The sequence below is a fragment of the Amblyomma mixtum genome, chromosome 7 (genome assembly GCF_055824585.1).
Source record: "Amblyomma mixtum isolate Tamu chromosome 7, ASM5582458v1, whole genome shotgun sequence".
Lineage (NCBI taxonomy): Eukaryota > Metazoa > Arthropoda > Arachnida > Ixodida > Ixodidae > Amblyomma > Amblyomma mixtum.
This window is the reverse complement of record NC_143018.1, coordinates 91068319-91080273: the sequence shown is the minus strand read 5'-3', so window position 1 is coordinate 91080273 and position 11955 is coordinate 91068319. Positions and strand designations below refer to the sequence as shown.

Sequence of the window (11955 nt, the reverse complement as noted above, 5' to 3'; positions counted from 1 at the left end):
TGCATGCCGCAATCTTCCAGGCTGCCACTGCCCTTTCCCGCTGCGCCGCTCGACGCATGGTGCCGCTGCTGTTGAACCGGTCGCGACTCGCTAAAATCGAGTTCATGTAAACATGCAGTCAAGTTGGGCTGACCTTGCTCAACTTGATCTCCTAGCTCGACCCGCCGAAGTCGGGTTCATGTAAACGAGGCTATAGTTGCCTGACAATAGACGGTGTGGAAATAGCAGATGTTGCTTCAGTTTCCAGGTACGCGCGCGTGGACACGCACGCATACACACACACATACGTGGGCGCACTTTTTCAATCTTTGATCCAACCAAATTGAGTCAAATCGACGCAAGGCAAGAAAGATATACATATCAGCACGCGATGGAAAATTCTGGAGGGAATAAGCAACCTAATGATGCAAACTGTATGCAAGAAAGACGTACGTCTAAAATTAATAACAGCACGCAGTTGAGGGTCCAAACGAGAGAGGGGAGGGTGTCGCCCTAAGTGCCTACAGAAGTATCGCTTTGTAGCCGACCCCTTTTTTTTTGGCAGCGTTCCTGCACACCTCGCCCCCCCCCCCCCCCCCCCTTTCTTCGTACAATGTCTATAAAAAAGTCTCGAGTCCGCCTCGTGAATAGTATGCATCTAGCTGTATACTGCATTTTTGTGAACCGCCGCCGCGGTGGCCAAGTGGCTATGGTGCTCGGCTGCTGACCCAAAAGACGCGGGTTCGATCCCGGCCGCGGCGGCTAGAATTTCTTTGGAGGAGAAATTCTTGAGGCCCGTGTACTGTGCGATGTCAGTGCACGTTAAAGAACCCCAGGTGGTCGAAATTTCCTTTCTTCGTACAATGTCTATAAAAAAGTCTCGAGTCCGCCTCGTGAATAGTATGCATCTAGCTGTATACTGCATTTTTGTGAACCGCCGCCGCGGTGGCCAAGTGGCTATGGTGCTCGGCTGCTGACCCAAAAGACGCGGGTTCGATCCCGGCCGCGGCGGCTAGAATTTCTTTGGAGGAGAAATTCTTGAGGCCCGTGTACTGTGCGATGTCAGTGCACGTTAAAGAACCCCAGGTGGTCGAAATTTCCGGAGCCCTTCACTACGGCGTCTCTCATAGCCTTAGTCGCTTTGGGACGTTAAACCCCACAAAACCAAACCATTTTTGTGAACCTTGGCAAAATTCCGTCTAAGTTGATCGGAATTGGTTGCAAGGTGCCGCCGCATGTACGACGAATATTTGCTTCTGAGGTAAACACATTCCGAAATCCTGAGGTGCTAACCCTCTCAATAGCAATTTCACGTCTCTTGCGCAATGTCGATTCATCTCAAAGGTAAACAGAAATTGACAATTGCCCACTTCTCTCTGCCTTTTTCTTTACCAACCATAGTTTATAAGGTTGGACAGGCATCCGCTGAGCGTTGACTAAATTGTATAGCTGTCTTTGTTATAGTTTTCTTATCATAGATGCAATACCATTTGATAAAAAAATATTTTTTTTTCAGCGCTAGAGTTTGCAAGTTACACTCTAGACCAGGAGTGTTCTGACTACTACTAATATTCTATGCATCAACAGTGACGAAGTGATTGCACGCGCAAAAGACGAGGGCAGAAGGAAGGACACAAGAAAGGCACCGATTTCAACTATAAGGTTCATTGAAAAAAAAACCGCTAGAAATATATACATGGGACATAAACATAAATAATTTGCTTTATATCACACCTTCCTTATTTTTGGCGTCCGCTTTCTCTTTTCGCTTACCTAGTAATTTGCGCTGTGCAATTATGTCGACAATTATCACTAACTCTCCCAAGTTTCCACTGTATCGACGTTGTGCCTTTTGCGATGCCGGCTGGGCAGCATTATTTTTTTTTTCTTTTTCTTTGCTCCCACTAATATATGTCAAGACATTGAAAACAGTAAATTCTGTAGTCGGGTAAAACTCAAGAACGAAACGGCACATTCCCTCAAAGGAGGCCCTCCAGATAGTAACATCGACGGTACAGCTTTCTGTGGCTACTCAGCCAAGGCTAAACAAGAGAGGGAAGGAAACGGTCCTCTGTTCCCTTTTTGACAAAGACGGTACCCTCTTTGCCCGGCTCTCGAAAAAAAAACCCTTCTGGAACCATAGACCGAATAAAGGAAGCCCCACTCTTTGGCTTTGGCAAGGGACAAGCAGAGAAAGAAGCATGCGGAACCACCCCAGCCAACACCTCCCCCCACGCACGACGGGGACTAGCAGCCGGGTTTGCCATGGTTTTTTTTTTATTTGGTACCTGCATCGCCTTTCAGCATGGCAGGCGCAGCAGCAAAAGAAAAGCCTTCACGCAGCACGGGTCAAGAAAGGACCGGACACGTATCTGAACATCTCAACCAAAACCAGTCTCGGGTCGCTGGGGGCAAGACGGGTAGACACTTTCTCAGTGATGGATCAGTGTCGTAGCCTGGTGGCAGAATATGAACTACTTGCAAGATGCGCTGAGAGCTGACGTCACAGCAACGTCACAAGGATGAGGCCGGTGTCGCGACGCAGCTCTGCTCCTCTAGAGCGGGCGCGCATCGAGGCACCCTAGCCGTGGAGGTCGCGACGGGGCGCGAGAAACCGGTCTGCCCCAAGCATGCCTTCCTTGAATTCCTAGACGGGAATCGGGAAGCCACTGCACGTGGCTCCGGCAGGAGCGGTCAGTCGCCTTTCGTGTCCGATGGTGTGTTCACGGCGTATTTGGCTGCCGTCTATTTCTTCTGTGCCTCAGTTGTGTGCCTCAGTGCCGAGGTAACTATAAAACGGGACCAAAGGTTCATGTGTTTAAGTTCCCGCAAGATAAAGCGCTGCAGCAATCATGGATACGTGCCATTCCACGGAAAAACTTCGTCCCTTCTGAGCATTCCAGGGTAAGAGATGAATAATTTTTTCCATTCGTCCTCTTTTGTAGCTTTTAATTGTAGTACCGCCAAACTTGCAAAACGTTTTGGGTACCTTCTAAATGTGTATTTAATATTTGATCACGGGTTCTTATTTGTAGCAGGCTGTTACTTATATTAGACAAATATTTCTTTTTTACGTCTGTGAGCATCACTTCACAGACGACGACATCGTGCGAGAGGCGTCATATGTCGACGATGCTACAGGTCGAGTGACGACAGCAGAGTTATCGCATCTGCGCCTTCGGTCAGGTGCAATTCCATCATTATTTCCAGGCTGCCCTAGTTACCTATCAAGCACAAAGACTTTAAAGGGACACTGAGGAGAAATTGAAGTTGGCTTGTATCGACAGAATACCAGCTCCTGATTACAAAAACGCCACTCATACTGACAACAAAGCTCTTGTAACGTAGAAAAGAGCAAGAACCAAAATACAGGTATCGCCGCCACAGGCCAAACTCGCAAGTACAAGCGTCATGACGTCATATAACAAAACAGTGTTGCTAGAACCAATGGTTCTAGCAACGCTAGGACACGAGAAGCACAAATCACTGAGGCGCAGCCAATGCATGCGCAAATCTCCTTGACGTCGCCAGATGGCGCCACGTGCCCGGCTGCTACGCGCGCTCCTGAAGCATCGGGACAAATCAGCGCCTGTTTTCCGGCGGTAGGCGGGCTCCCGGTATTCCGCTAGCGGTAACAAGGTACACGGTATGCTAAAGGTGTCTATTTGCGAGAACTTCGTTGACGACTTCGAGAACGAGATCCATCGTAACGCTGGCAAAACGCCAGTGCAAACGTAATCGAAGCGACTGTAGCGACGGCCGCAATAGCCGATAGATGCCTTCAACGTGCGGCCGGCGGTAGCTTTCTGTTCGGCTGCTGCTAGGCCGCACTGCTGGCAGCCAGAAATCACGGAGTCTGCGTTACGTCATGTGCACGTCATGTTTCACGTCTCTTAGTCCTGTGTCGTCATAGACGAATCCCAAGTTTGAATCAGAGCGGCGGGAAAAACTTTTTCAACTTCGAATTCAAATTTCTTAGAAATAAATGCATCTTTCGCTGCCGGCCAAGTGGCAACAAAGCCATGACATGCCGAACTATCGAATTTTACTATGAAAAAAAATATTAATAGTGCTCTCCTCAGTGTCCCTTTTAAGAGAGGAGCCAGAGGCGAAGCGAACACGCCTGGAAGCGGCTTCAATGCAAAGAGGAATTTCTGAGTCAATTCAGACATTTCGCAATGCCGAGGAAGCGGACAAAATCACCACCTTAAGGGACCTTGCATAGAGGACGAAGCTCCATGGATTAAATATTCAATTGTAATAAAATCAGACCTCAGTATCACATTGTTCTTTGTGAAGAAGCCGCTCACAAGACTGGGCCCTAACTTGCCTATTCCGAGTGCAGCCAGAAGCAAAAGAGAAATAATAGAACTCTTCCAAAACGTTGAGAATTGGGACAAGGGCCTAAATTCAAATTCTGGCGATGCAAACGAAGACATCGGCGACACTATTCGTCTGCTGCTGAACAAGTTTTCCACGACACCAGCCGACGACAAAGCCAAAGCAATAGAATTCCTGAGCGAGCAGCTGAACCTGCTTTTTTTGAAGAAGGAGAGGAGACGGTACTCCGTTGAATTCATGGTTTATTGCTGCATTATTTTTACGGTATCACCATCCGCAGCTATGGATATGTCACCCTGCCCCACCCTATGACCATTCGGTCGATATGTTCGTCATTTGGTATGAACCCAAGACTGGAACATCATGGTCCGACGTTCCTAAATTATGTTACAAAGAGGATCTCGGAACTCGATGATCGCCAGCGCTTCGTTACCTTGATGGTCGATGAAGTCCATATTAAACCTTATTTTGATTACAAAGGGTGCAGCACTGAATTCATCGGAAGTCACTACCAGTGCTTTCGTCTTCATGATACAGAGCGTCGCATGCCCTTTCAAGGAAGTGGCCCACATTGTGCCAGTGCACAAAGCCGATGGGGAGTTTCTGCACAATTTACTGAAAGATGTGATATGTGGGCTACAGAGTTTTATGTGTAATCAGTGACAATCATTCTGTGAACAGAAAGGCAATGTCTCAGTTTACAACGCCGCCAACAAATGCAATTTTATATCCGCACCCCTCTGACCCATCGAGACCTCTCTTTTTTGTAATTGATCCAGTGCATATACTCAAATGCATCCGAAATAATTGGCTCAACCAAAAAAACGACCAACTATGCTTTTATTTTCCTGACTTCAATGAAAATTCCAACTAGCCTCCACGCATGCGCACAGCATCGTTTGCTACAATCAGAGAAGCTTACAAGCTGGAGAGTGATCAGCTTTTGAGGTACGGTTACTCGCTCTCTAAAAAAGCCTTGTACCCGTCTAGCCTTGAGCGGCAGAATGTGAAGTTCGCCTTGCAGATTTTTAATGACTCCCTGCCACCAGCGCTTCGTTCTCTTGGAGAAAAACACAGCTTGCTCTTTCCTGAAGATACAGCGAGTTTCATTGAAGTTATAGCGAAGTGGTAGAAGGTTGTGAATGTTAAAACCCCATGGAAGGGAAAACGACTGAATGACCGATTTCAAGAGCCAGTTTTTCCTTCGGAGGATGACATCAAGGTGGCTTTCCTCTACAAAATTTTGGACTGGCTTGATTCTTGGAAAGAGAAGAATCTGGACAGCGGGGTGCTCACAAAGGAAACCCATGCTTCTCTGCATCAAACAACCCATGCACTGGTTGAAGTCAGCCGGTATTGCTTCGATGAACTGCAGCTTTCATACGTCCTGCTCGGCAAGTTCCAGACGGACAGCTTAGAGGACCGCTTCGGGAAATACAGGCAACTTGCTGGCTCCCAATATCATGTTTCTATTAGGCAAGTTTACGAGAGCGAAACTAAATTACGGCTGCAAAATACTTTGCCCACAATCGCAAGTGCTTGCGGAACGAATAGCTCCTTCGATGAGCAATGGGAAGATCTGCGAAAGCAGATAGAAACACCGCATCCTAACTGCAACGTTGTAGTTACGAGAGATGCCTTGTCAAAAATACAAGACATTATCCCCGTCCTGGTGTACGTGGCAGGATATGCAGTCTACGCGACTCTTAAGAAATTAAACTGCATGAAATGTCGGGCAGCATTGACAGTCGGCAAGACTATCACTGTCTCTGCAGCTCAAAAGTACTATCACTTGGTGAAAGATATAGACCGAGGTGGCCTCATTTTCCCAGCGTTGTTTGCTGTAAATGCTGTAACCCACAACTATGTTGTTGTTGAACAAGTGTCCAAGAAAGCGGAGTTCTTGAGGAGCCCGAACCAGCGCCGTCTAGTCACCGAACTCACATTACAACTGCTTGCAGATCAAGAGTCATCAGATTTTGACACCTGCGAAGATGGGCACACAGTTGAGCTTCTGTTGAAGCATGTTTTGTGGAGCAGTACTAACATTCTGCTCAAAAACTTCTGCCGCAAGCTCAACGATGATGTAGCCGATGCAAATGCTAAGGCTAAGGAAAGAAAAGCTGCAACGCTTTCAAGGAAGTGAAAGGTTGTTTGTTTGTTTGTTTGTTGCTGGTGACTTTTAAATGTATATATTATTCCGCATCAAGAACAGTGTTACAATAATCGAAATGTAAATAAATGTTTTGTACCTGTAAATCTCTCCACTGATGTCTCAACTTGAGTAAAAACAATCTTTTGCAGCCAACTGTGCTGCCGCCTCATATCCTCGCGCAGTAAAAAAGAAACATGCATGCTCCTCGGAAAAACCGGTGAGGCCCCATCCCTGTGACGTCCGCGCCCCTCCCGCTAGAGGCGCTAGTGACGTTATGGCGTGACGTCATACCAGGAGCGAGAGACGAGCTACCAACTCCGCTCGTCGGGTAAAGGCGGCCGCTTGGCTCGGCGCGCCGCGCTCCTCCCGCTAGAGGCGCTAGTGACGTTATGGCGTGACGTCATACCAGGAGCGAGAGACGAGCTACCAACTCCGCTCGTCGGGTAACGGCGGCCGCTTGGCACGGCGCGCCGCGCTCTTCCCACTAGAGGCGCTGCATATGCAGTATAAGACCGTATAAAACAGTAGGTAAAGATGGTGGCGATTCTTAATGAGAATTGCCAACACAGTAAACAAAAAAATAAAGAAGAAAAGCTGAGCATGGTGGCATTTGCCACCATCCCGTTTCAAAGGGGGCGCTCCTATCCATCCATCCATCTAAAACACCTGCTTTAGCTTCCTACCAGGCTTTAACCAAAGCTAAGCCCCCGCCAATTTTTTTGCGACCGTGACTTCTTTAGTGTTCTACTCGATGCTCCATGTCAACGAGATCGACCTCCCTGAAATCGAACGGACGCCCAGGAAGCTCAACGCTCATTCGTAAACAACTGTGAGGGTTACAGACGGCGCACGAGGTAACAAACATACCTTTTGTGCTGGAATGGATCACCCGTTTCCTTCGCACTTGGTTACAGAATCAGGGTATGTTATAGGTTTAGGTTTATGGGGATTTAACGTCCCCAAGCCACTCAGGCTATAAGGGACGCCGTAGTGGAGGGCTCCGGAAATTTCGACCACCTGGGGTTCTTTAACGTGCGCTGACATCGCACAGTACGCGGGCCTCTAGAACTTCGCCTGCACCGAAATTAGACCTCCGCGGCCGGGATCCAATCGGAATCAGGGTATCACGCTGAAAGTTGTTGTAAAACATCCAGAATGTTTCTGTTCCAGCGATATCTGCGTGAATGACTTTGTGTCGTTTGTTGACGTAGTATATCAGAGTGGAACACTAGAGTATTTTGCTGTTTCATCCAGGGGCTCTCGCAAATGAGGGCCTCGTGGGGAGGAGAGGTGTTAAGGAAGATGTGCAAATGAAACGTGAACAAGCCGCCGCGGTAGTTCAGTGCTTATGGTGCTCAGCTGCTTACCCGAAAGACGCGGGCTCGATCCCGGCCGCGGCCATCGCATTTCGATGGAGGCGAAATTCTAGATGCCCGTGTGCTGTACGATGTCAGTGGACATGGTCCGCATCTCCGGCGCTCTCCACTGCGGTGTCCCTCATAGCCTTTGTTGCGTTGGGAAGTTAAACCCCATAAAACAAAAGCAAACGTGTACATAGTTTGAAGGGGATTGGATACTACATCAGCTAATTTCTACTTCAAAACCGAGATGATGGATTCCCTGAAAAGACAATAGAAACCGCCCGCACCTATTATTTTCATTCGTAGATAGCTTTTTGTTTATCTTCTTGATATTCATATCACGTTAACAGTCATTACTTTTTCCGCATCAAAAACTTGCAGGGCATACGCGATGGCGAATTTAGAAATGGTTTGGTTTGGTTTATGAGGTTTAACGTCCCAAAGCGACTGAGGCTATGAGGGAAGCCGTAGGGCAGGGCTCCGGGTAATTTCGACCAACCGGGGTTCTTTAACGTGCACCGACATCGCACAGTGCGCGGGCGAAATGCGACTGCCGCGGCCGGGATCGAACCCGCGTCTTTCGGGTCAGTAGCCTAGTACCAAAACCACTGAGCCACCACGGTGGCGCAAATGCAGAAATAATTTGCCGCAGATCATTCTTCCCCTTCCTAGTCTAATTGCTGCAATAGTACAAGTCTTAACACGCGAAATCGAAGGCATCATTGCAGTTCAGAATGAAGCATTGTGTGCCTGCAGTTCACCAAGCTTTTCACTCTACTCACTGATTACGTCGTAATGGCAGCGGTAAAAATGAGGACATGTGGAAAAATCGGTAAATTTTTTGTTTATGTTTCAGGCATCTGGGAGACGCCAAATCACGTACGCGCCATGAGGCTTTCTCGTACAAGAGTTCAAAAAATCCACCTGTGAAATGAAGTGCGGTTTCATTGGGTTCATTTCAAGAGAAAGTGGCGTGCACAGAAATGAACACTAAAAAAAAAAAGACGAAACGCACACAACAGCTCCGAGTTGCTCCTCCTGTGCTTTGTCTGCACGCGCTGGCTCTTACAGCTGGATATCCGTTCTTGTAGAGTTCACTGGCTTCGTTAGTTCTATTGCAATGTCCTCAGCAGCGGTATGAGCTGCATGTTCCTCTTGTTCTAACCGCTCCTCAATGCCGCAGGTGCCTTTTATGTGCAAGTTATGTCGGGTCGAATCCCGACACGAATTATGAGATGCGGAAGTGCTCGACGATCCGAAGAGGTCCTGGTCTATAGGAGAAAGTACATATAAACAGCGCTAAACGACAGGACTAGAAGAGGAGTAGACAAACACGGCGCTGACACCAACGACCGTAACCTACAGTCACGCTTTTTAAGGCACTTACTACTGGCTACGGCATCAGCACACTCCGATACACACCTTGGTCTGTCCTCAGGCTGAACCTTGGATGACACGTTATGGGCGAAGGCCAACTTTTCAACGGTTCTCAGGCCAGGGTCGAGGCAGAACTTAGGTCCAAGGCGCAATGTCTTCTCGTGCCTAGAGTCCAAAACAACGTCCCCGAGGACCAACAGCTTTCCTTCTGCTGGTGTTCTTTTTGTGCCTTTCGGAAGGGTTGGTCGGACCGTGTTCCAAAGAACACGGTCCGACGGTGTCTACTCCTCTTCTAGTCCTGTCGTTTAGCGCTGTTTATATGTACTTTCGCCATGGAACACCAACACGCCCAATCTACTGTTCTTCTATAGGAGAAAACAAGCGCGTGCATTCCTGCAATATTCGCATTCAGCATCTGCGGTAATCGGTGCAAGTTTACAACAGAAAAGCACGGGAAGAAGTACAAGATAAGAAAGGGTTACGTTATAAGACCTAAACCCGGCGCTCACCTGGGCACTCTTGGACAGAAGATCTTGAACCGAGAAGCCCTCCCGGGAAGGTTTTTATCTTTCCTATAAAATGAAAATTATCCTCCTCCAAAGGAGCGCTAGGAAGACTTTCGCTCAGCTACACTTTTGTTATCAGGCTATACGCAAGTACGAATCAAGTTGCACAGCAAACAGTAAGGCCACCATAAAATTTCTAGTACCCAATGATGCCTCGCCTCACAGCTCGAAAACATTTCTTCCTTCACTGCTTTTAGCTCTGCTTTCTAAAATCTCATGTCGTTTCAGAAAAATGAGCTATGTAAGCTATGGGCACAAAACAAAGGCAGTGAAGAATGAGGCACCCTTCAAACTTATCTGCGTCCTTCCGTATAGAAACAGACCTCCCTTACCTGGCCCCGACCACCACCCAGCAATGCAACGACTGCCACTGTTCTGTCTGCATATCTCAGGCCCATTTGCATCACGCGTTAACCTATGCCGCATTCACAGCAGCCTACCAAATCTTGGTCCTTAGAGCCAAGCCAGATTTCAGCATATTCTTGTTTCACGCCGCCCCCCCCCCCCCAAAAAAAAAGAAAAATAATCCGCCGAATACGAACAACGCCATAGAATCAGGAGAGAGACACTCGCACACATAGTGCTATAAAGATATATTTCCGTATACGCAGAAATAGTAATGGCAAACATGTAAAGTACTCTTAAAATGTCCAATTTCTATTTTTCATGCAAGCCCGTGTCACTAGATCCAGCGACCGACAACTAATCCCCGCACGAAACAGAGTGCAGCCAATAGACACCTTTAGCATACCGCGTACTGTTACCGAAGTACCGGGAGCCCGCCTACCGCCGGTGAGCAGGCGCTGATTGGTCCCGATGCTGCAGGCGCGCGCGTAGCTGCCCGGTACGTGGCGCCATCTGGCGACGTCTGGGAGATTTTCGCATGCTCATTTGGCTGCGTGCGAGCTCCCGGTGCTCCGGTACCGGTAACGGGAACACGGTACACGGTATGCTAAAGGTGTCTAAAGTCACTAATCGCGCCATGCGAGGCATGTTGGGGACGCTCAACAGGCGCGGAAACAGGCTCCCCGGTGCGAACTTTCCGCGAAGACGGGACTGCCAGGAGGCAGCCAGAGACTTGGCGCGCACAACTTCCTGTCCGAACCGGATCAGGCAGATGACAACTTGCAGCGCCCGTCGCGCCACAACTGCGGGGACGAGAAAGACAGAACAAAGATAAAAATTCGTCCGTTCAAAATTGTCGCGCTTAAGGATAAGTGACAAACTTGCGTTTCCTGATAACGATCAGCGTCCTTTCTCTCCACTTCAGCGCGTGACAAAGTTACGGAGAATAGCACATGTCCAAAAAATAAATAAGGCATAAATTGAACTCCAGTTTGTTTAAGGCAGCCCGAAGTGATGGAAAGAACTTTAGCTCTAACCTGATAGCTTTGCTCTGCGAGTTCTTTATTTTGTGGTTTTTATTTATTTATTTATTTATTTATTTATTTATTTATTTTATATTGAACATACTGCAGGCTGAGCGCCCAAGCAGGAGTGGTATACATTTACATAAAATTCATAAAAGCATGATAGCTCAAGTTACAAAACACATCAACACATTGAGTAGACCAGTTGGAGTGGTTATTACTGCACATAAAATATATGCACAAAAAACCTGACACAATCAAAACCGACACCCAAGAACTGACAGGAGGCGTATGCCAAAGCGTCAGCGCAGTTATGTGAAATAAAAATGGCGACCCAAGGAAAGGCTGTATACGTAAACTAGGCATCTGGGAAACAGCTAGGACTTGAGTTCGAGGTGATTTAACTTGAGATGAATTGCTCATATGCCTTGTCATTCTACGTGTCGTTGTTATGCATAACGTTGAAACGTAGGTCAGCGTTCCAACAGCAGCTGCTATGTGTTTTTAAAAATGTTGACACCAGCAATCTCTCATTACGGGTTCCAGTAAGGTAACCAACCGTATTTCCACTGACGTAGACTAAAAGCAATTCAAAATGTACGAGACGTCTGCTTCCGACCTTGTACCTGAGGTACTACGTTGCAAAGAAGAGGCAAAAAATAGTAAGCGGAATGGTTACGGCGTATTATGACGTTTGGAATTGGAGCGGTGAAATTGATATATAGATTCCTACTTCTTCCTGTTCAGTCGTTTCGCACCGATGCATGGTGCAAAAGAGGCCATTGTTGATACGCTACCGAACTTGA

The 11955-nt window shown here is 47.7% G+C and overlaps 1 pseudogene; it reads left to right on the top strand.

The window, feature by feature from the left end:
• The first annotated feature begins 4117 nt into the window (after positions 1-4117).
• Positions 4118-6708, top strand: LOC149336815 (uncharacterized; annotated as a pseudogene).
• Positions 6709-11955: the final 5247 nt, after the last annotated feature.